The sequence below is a fragment of the Mesocricetus auratus genome, unplaced genomic scaffold (assembly GCF_017639785.1).
Source record: "Mesocricetus auratus isolate SY011 unplaced genomic scaffold, BCM_Maur_2.0 Super-Scaffold_100714, whole genome shotgun sequence".
Classification (NCBI taxonomy): domain Eukaryota; kingdom Metazoa; phylum Chordata; class Mammalia; order Rodentia; family Cricetidae; genus Mesocricetus; species Mesocricetus auratus.
This window is the reverse complement of record NW_024429270.1, coordinates 9,729,056-9,736,741: the sequence shown is the minus strand read 5'-3', so window position 1 is coordinate 9,736,741 and position 7,686 is coordinate 9,729,056.

Sequence of the window (7,686 nt, the reverse complement as noted above, 5' to 3'; positions counted from 1 at the left end):
GACTTTGTTTGGGAAGGATTCTGCATTTCTAAACAGACTCTCTCCATTTTGAGACTTGTTCAGTATTAATAATGTCTTATTTAATAGTGGGCCTCTAGACAAAGAACCAAATAAGGTCTGTGTAGTCTCCCTTTAGCTCATTAAATACAAGACTCTTGTTCTGTAGTGAAAAATTTCAGAATTTCACTTGATGTTTTCCCCAGGCACCGACATGTTTCTTCAGTGACTGAGGACAGAACCACCTTCGTGTTGTATTCACTTTGACCCTACTGCCCTACCCGACTCATCTCCAGGAGAGACACCTTTCTGAAAAGTAACCAGCAGGGCAGTGATTACACCTGCAGGCCCTGGTTGGTTCTCTGCTATTATCTATTTTTATCCTGACTCATTTGCTCTGTGTGCTTAGGAAAACACAGGGACATACACACAGCAGCAGGGTTGCCAGCATTCACACGTCTTCTCTTACAGGATTTTCCCTTAAAGGCTGGTGCTCTAGGAGAGCCAGGGCTGCCTCTGAATGGGGCTGAGGAACTGGGGAGAAGCCAGATGTTCTTCAGTAGGCAGTTTCTCTACCTTTGGGTGTCAAGACTGCATTAGGTGGGGGAGCCTCTGGTGACTCCATAATGCCCCCTTTCCACTTCCTCCTCTGCCACGTAGGGTCTCGCCTCTGCCTTCACCCTGAGTTTCAGAGTTGGATGCTCTCCCCTTTGAAGACATGGGTCTTCTTTTATTTATTTATTTATTTATTTTTCAGTTTAAATTTAGATAAGAAACAAGGTTGCTTCACAAGTCAGTTCCAGGGCCCTCTCCCTTTCCCTCCCCTCCTCCCGTGCCCTCCCCCCAACCCCCCATTATCCCTTCATTTCCCCAGGGAGGGTGAGGCCCTCCATGGGGGTGTCCATAGTCTGTCATTTCATATAGGGCAGGGCCTAGACCCTTCCCCAAGAGTTCAGGGTGAGAGTGCACCTCACATTGTTGGATGGGAGTCCAAAGTGACATGGGTCTTCTTACACCCACAGTTGTTTCCTCTTACCAAAATCTATCAACAGCACAGTCCTGATCTTGCCACTGATTTGCTCGAGTCATGGGGGACAGAGTGGGGCACTGGGTCAGGGGTAGTCATCTTTTTTGTTGTTGACAAAATGCCCGACAAAACAACTTAAACAGAGAAAATGTTTATTTGCCTCATGATTCCATATGTGTTAGTCCATTGTTGTTTGGCTCTGCTTGAAGAAGGTCTTACAGTCAAATCTTATCTAGGCCAAAGAACTTTTCATGCCTTTGATAAACTCTAATTAATGGGAGGGCCCTTAACTTTCCAGTAAGTTCCAATTCTGCCTTGAGTACCCCCAGGGGCAATGAGCCAAAGAGACCTTTCTCATTCTGTCCTAAATCGAGATTAACTCTATCAGTTGTGAGGTAGATTACTGGAATGAAGATAGCTGGAACTCAGGGGATAGCCTGGGGATGTGTGATGCTGTCAATCTGACCACATCTGGAATCAGCTAAAACCCAATCAACTTGGCACGTTTGTAAGGGATTTACTTGATTGGATCATTTGATTTGGAAAAGCTCCCTCAAAATCTGGGCCACACCTTCTGGTGACAACCCAAATGCAAGAATGGGAAAGAAGGAACCTTTGGCTTTGCCTGCTTGCCTTTATTCTTGCTGGCAAGTTCACCCATCCCACTGCCAAAGTGCCAAAAGTATTGGAACCCATTTTTTGGGGATTTGATGGGACAAAAGACCAGAATCTCTCTAAGATCCTTCTGGACTATTGAGACATTCAGCCTCCTGGAATGAACAACTGTCACATTTTTGGTCTTTCTACTGAGTATAACTACTGTTGGACTAGCTGAACCACAGCATGTAATCTACTCTAATAAATCATATACATATAATTAGTTCTATTCCTTTAGAGAACCCTAGCTAAAACAGGAAGAAATGACAAAAGCATACTCTTCAACTATTGCCTTTCTATGTTCATCGTTATAAATGTGTGCATGTGTACATGTGTGTAAGTACACACACACACACACACACACACACACACACACACACACAGTTAGAAATGTGTCCCAGGTTGCATATCCCCTATACATACCAGAACTAAACCCCTTTTTTCTATACACAAATGACCACATGACTATTATTCACTCTGCAGAGCCCAGCCTTGGCTTTGCAAAAGTGGCAGACAGAACCTAGCCTAATGGTCCAGCACCCATAAATTTTTATTTCTTCATAAGAGCTAAAAATGGCAACACAATTACACAAATCCCAATGCCCCAGGGACCTAATAGCCAGAGACAACTCTTGGTTTGTCTTAAAAATATGAAGCAGTGGTTCCCAGTTGTTTTCAGAAGGTCCTGTTTCAAAATAAAAGTCCCTTGTAGCCTCTCTCATTGTGAAAAGGGGAGAGTGAGGCAGTTAGTCTGAGCTGGAGATGTGTTGTCAGTTCTCACAGCACTTTAGGGATTCTGTGGAGTACAAGAAATCATTGACCCAAGTGACTGAAGCCATCTACTTTCTCCCAGGGTTCTATCCCAGATTCCTAAGTCCTAAGACCAGAAAACATTTTTGTGCCACAGAAGTTGGTGAAGAAATGACCGATGGCCAGCTCTCTGAAGGGAAGGGAAGAAGAGTCCTTTATCTGAATCCTAAGTGGCCTGGTGGCTCTTTAGTACACAGGTATTGTACTTAGAATGAGAAAGGGTCACCAAGGTTCTGCTCAGGCGTGGGGGCTCTGATGCTTCCTCACAGTCTCTTGCTCCTCAGGTCAGACAATGTCCTACTTTCCTAACGTGCAAGCCACCAACTCTTGCTCTAGTTGCATCCACAAAGTAGGTCTCTTAGTTTTCCTCAAATTTATGATGATATATTCTACAATTTTGGTGTTGGCTCTATCTACTGATGTCTGTCAAGTTGAACCATTATAGATCTTGCACATGTCCCCTTACTCTGGGGCAATGTTTTTTTTTTTTTTTTTTTTTGAGTCTTTGAGTTAACACAGAAATGAAGAGGTTGGGAGTGGGATGGGGTTGGGGTAGGTGACAGAAGTATTGGTAGAGAGCTGGTCTCTGTGTGTGTGTTACAGTGAGAGCTCTGTGGTGGCGGTCTTCATATGATGCATCTAAGGAGCCTTCACCAACTACAGGTCCTAGCCCCAGTTCTGGTTCTGCTCCACCCGCCATCACCAGTGTGACCGGATCACTTGTAGGAATGGGGCTCGTTTATCACTGTCAGCAGCTCTAAACTTCTAATGTCGAGTCTCAGAGCTAGTCTCCTATGCTATTTTGGTAGGAATCCGGCATTTTATAGATCCCTAGACATTGTACAGGCTTCAACCAATAATCTTAGTGAAAGGTTACTTTGGGGGGAATTTCTTCAAGTCCAGGACCAACAAATCACAAGTAAATCTATATAATGCAGACACTAAATGATGACTATGGTGTGGATTTTAAAGAAACTCTCACTGCTGCAGATATCCCGAGACCACCTTTTCTCCTAACACTTGCATTGTCTGTCCCAACCTCTTTCTTTCATGTTTAACTCAAAAAGTGCTGGTGTTGCTGGACCTTGCTGTCTGACACATTGTGAAGTAGATTTGGAAAAGATGAGGCCTTTCCTAATGTTGCTGTGTACAGAAGAGTAAAACAGAGCAACTCAACTCTCGTTCTCAGTTTGTCTCTATTCAGGATCCCGAGAGCGATAGCCCATGCTGGCCCAGCATTCATGTGAAGCTAGAGTTTTGATTTCTACATCAGAAAATAATTAAAAGATAAAACTGTATGAAACTAAAGCTGCAGTTTATTAAGTAAAGACACACATATAGTTAAGGAGTACGTACTGGAGGAGATAGAGGCAAAGAGAGACAGAGAGACAAAGCCAGAGAGAGATAGGGGGGAGACAAAGACAGACAGACAGACAAAGAGGTGGGGGGAGAAGGGGGGGGAGAGAGACAGAGAGAAGAGGGGAGAGAGACACTCATTTAAGTGTCTTAGTAAGTAGCATTTTGAAGTTAATATGGCCGAAGGATATAATTTGCAAGCAAGTGCAAAGATTATGCAAAGTTTAAAATTTAAGTACAAAGCTGTGAGCCGGTTTACTTATTTTGCTTATCTTTTATAAATGTGATTGTAAGGTGGTTTATGCGGTGAGCTGTGCGGGTTTATGGATGAGACAAGGAGTGCTGATGAAGTTAGACTCAAAGGTCCACATACATTTTGGCCTTTAGCACGGTTCATTAGCTGTTTTACTGCTCTTGCCTGAGCTCTCTCTCTCAGGAAAGGAGTAATGTTTCTGTGCAGGCAGGCTTCACAGCGCTTTTGAGTTTTGTCTGCTGTGAGTCTTGACTCTCGGCCGTTGAGAAATGTGAGTCAGATGCAGACGGTGTTGGGTGAGGGGCTCCTTCCTCCTTCCCGTGCCCCTCTGAATTTCCTTGTCCTTTTTTTCTGCCCTGAGCCAGCCTCTGTGACAGTGCTGTAGAGACCTTGGCTTTGACCAGAACCTTTCTGGGGAAGCAGGTGTTTGGGGCCTGCCTTGACTGGGGCTTCTATTGCTTTCGACAAAACACCGTGACCGAATGACAAGCTGGGGAGGAAAGGGTTTATTTGGCTTACACTTCCACATTGCTGTTCATCACAGAATGAAGTCAGGACAGGGACTCACACAGGGCAGGATCCTAGAGGCAGGAGCTGATACAGGGGCCACGGAAGGGTGCTGCTTACTGCCTTGTGTCCCCTGACTTGCTCAGTCCACTTTCTTATAGAACCCAGGGCTAGCAGCCCAGGGGTGGCACCACCCACCATGGGCTGGGCCCTCCCCCATCGATCACTAATTGAGAACATGTCCTTCAACTGGGTCTCATGGAGGCATTTCCTTAAGTGAGGCTCCTTCCTCTCTGATGACTGTAGCTTGTGTCTAGTTGACACACAAAACTAGGCAGCAGGGCCCTTGGGCATGTCCTGGATGCTGAGGAGTGAGGTCATCGGTGATAAGAACATGGATTTCCACTTGAATACCGAAAAGGAGGTGACAGTTGTGCCAGTCCAGCCGTCCTTTGTTCTTCCTTCCTTCCTTCCTTCCTTCCTTCCTTCCTTCCTTCCTTCCTTCCTTCCTCCCTTCCTTCTTTCCTCCCTTCCTTCCTTCCTTCTTTTCTTTTTTCCTCTCTTCCTGCTTCCTTCTCTCCATCATTTTTTTCCTGTTTTTGCCACTGTTCTATTATTGTGAATAGACATCATGACCAAGACAAATCTTAGAAAAGAAAGCATTTAACTGGGGGCTTGCTTATAGTTTCAGAGGGGAGTCCATTATCACTACGGCAGGGAGTGCGGTGGATGCAAAGGTGGTGGGGCGCAGTTGAGACCTCCACCCTGATCCACGGACAGAAAGGCGGAGCCTGGGCCTGGTATAGACTTTTGAAACCTCAGAGCCCACTCCCAGGGACATACTTCCTCCAACAAGGACACACCCACTCCGGCAAGGCCACACCTCCTAACTCAAACAGCTCCACCGTGTGGTGACTAAGCATTCAAACACGAGTCTATGAGGGCCGTCCTTAGCAAACCATCACACTTTTCTTCCCCCTCTACCTCCTTTCCTTTCTCCATGCAGCTTTATTTTCCTTTTTCTTTTTTTCCTTTTCCCTCCAAAGTTTCATCCAGAATCTGAAGTTGGGTCCTTTTCTGGAAGAAACCTGCAGTCTCGAGTGCAAGAATCTAATCTGACGATGACAGGACACTGTAAAGGAGGGTATGTGTCTCATGTGGGGACCCAGCACTGGGTCTCTCGGAGAGACAACAGTTTCTCAGAATACGTGATCCTGAAGTTACACTGCGAAGAAAGACACACGAAGTGAGAGGCTGGTGGAGTGTCTGACAGGGGCTAGCGTGTGCGAAGGCATGGGGCAGATTGTGTGAACCCTGGCCACTCTTCTGTCACAGCCACCAAGGCTGGCTGTACTGTTGATAGAGTTGGGCCACCTCTGCCTTCCTCCTTTGCCCCCTCTGTGTAGCTCCCTGCAGCTGTACAGTTCCCACCTGCACCAGAAGCCATGTCAAATGTGGGCCTTTTCCACCCAGGAAGTACCCACATCCTGCATTCAGGCCTGTCGAACTGCCTGGCACCCTCATCACCAGGGAAAGGCATGCTTTCGGTGTCAAGAGCTGAAGTGAACCAACCAACCTGGAGATTAACAGGAGCAAAGCCAAGTCGGGGTACCTCCTCCTGAACAAACATGGGGTGGCTGTGGTTTGACACTGTCCAGCCAGTGTAATGTGAAAGAGAATGAGCCTTCTGGGTGTGGGTGTCTGCAGTCTCGGCAGTTGGAAGGTTGAGGTAGACTTAGACTACCTACCCCTTCTTTTCCTTGAGCAAGAAGCTTTGAGATTCCATCTCCTGTAGAGTAGGTGGGCTCTTTCTTGCCAGCTGATCATAGAGGTCATGCTAACTGAGGCTAGGAGGTTAAAGTTCAGGTTGGGAAAGGCAGGCAAAGCAAATCTGTTGGCTTGTTATGTGGGCTGAGTCTAGGAATTTGGTGATTTGAGGTAAGTTTCAGGCATCCAAGAGGAGTGTCGGATGACTAGGCAAAAGGTAGCAGGATCCAGTGACAGACAGCTTCCTTTGACAGGGCTATCACCTTCTCTTTACCCTTCTCAGAAGTGCTACCACAGATCAGGATTGGCCAGCCAAAGGATTTAATGGAAAAGGATGTGAATACTTCCAGTGATTTCTAGAAATGTCTTTTCTGGGATCTGATGTGCAACAGTGACATAGTCACCTGGCACGGGAGCTGTGGTTGTCATGCATGACATTGAGTGCAATTATCTAACAACCTTGGCCTAGGTCTGTATTCTCTAAGTGCTGTGGTACAGGGCTGCTCACAGCCTGGGTCCTGGCTACAGTCACACTAAACACCTTTCTTACTACCTCCTAGTTCTGCAGACACCTCTTCTGCAGACACAGCTAAGGTGAGAGGCATCCTTTCTTAGGGTTTCTGGGAGAACCAGTCCTCATGACCCCTTGATTCTGGGCTTCTGGCCTCCTGAGTCATGAGAGAGTAAACTTGTGTGTGTGTTTTAAAATTTGTTTTTGTTTTGTGTAGATGAATGTTTACCTCTATGCATGTCTGTGTACCATGTGTGTGTATTGCCAAAGGGGGGCATTAGGTAGATCCGCTGGAACTTGAGTTACATATTGTTGTAGAGCATCATGTGGATGCTGAGACTGAACCTGAATCCTCTGGAAGATCAGCACACACTCTTAGCCACTGAGCCGTCTCTCTAGCCTTTGATGCTTGTGTTTGCTGTAATTTGGTCCAGAAGCACTAGGAAAATAATGCAGTGTGCCTGGTTCTTTTCTATTTCTATCCTCATGCTTTGCCACATGACATCTTCCCTGATACAAAGCATGTGCTGTTTAATTTTATATCAAACTTGACAGAGCCAGCAAGTGCCCAGAAACCTGGTTAAATGTGATTTCTGGGTATGCTTCCCATATATTTCCATTGGGAATTAGCTTTGGAACTGGTGGGCTGAATAAAGCAGATGGCTCTCCTCATGGGGTGGGCATCCCTGAATCTAATGAGGGTTAGAATGAAAAGACAAAGAGTGGTTGAATTGGTTCCCAACCCACCTGCCCAAGCTTATTCAGGAGTCCTTGCATCTCCAGCTCCCAGGACTTAACTGC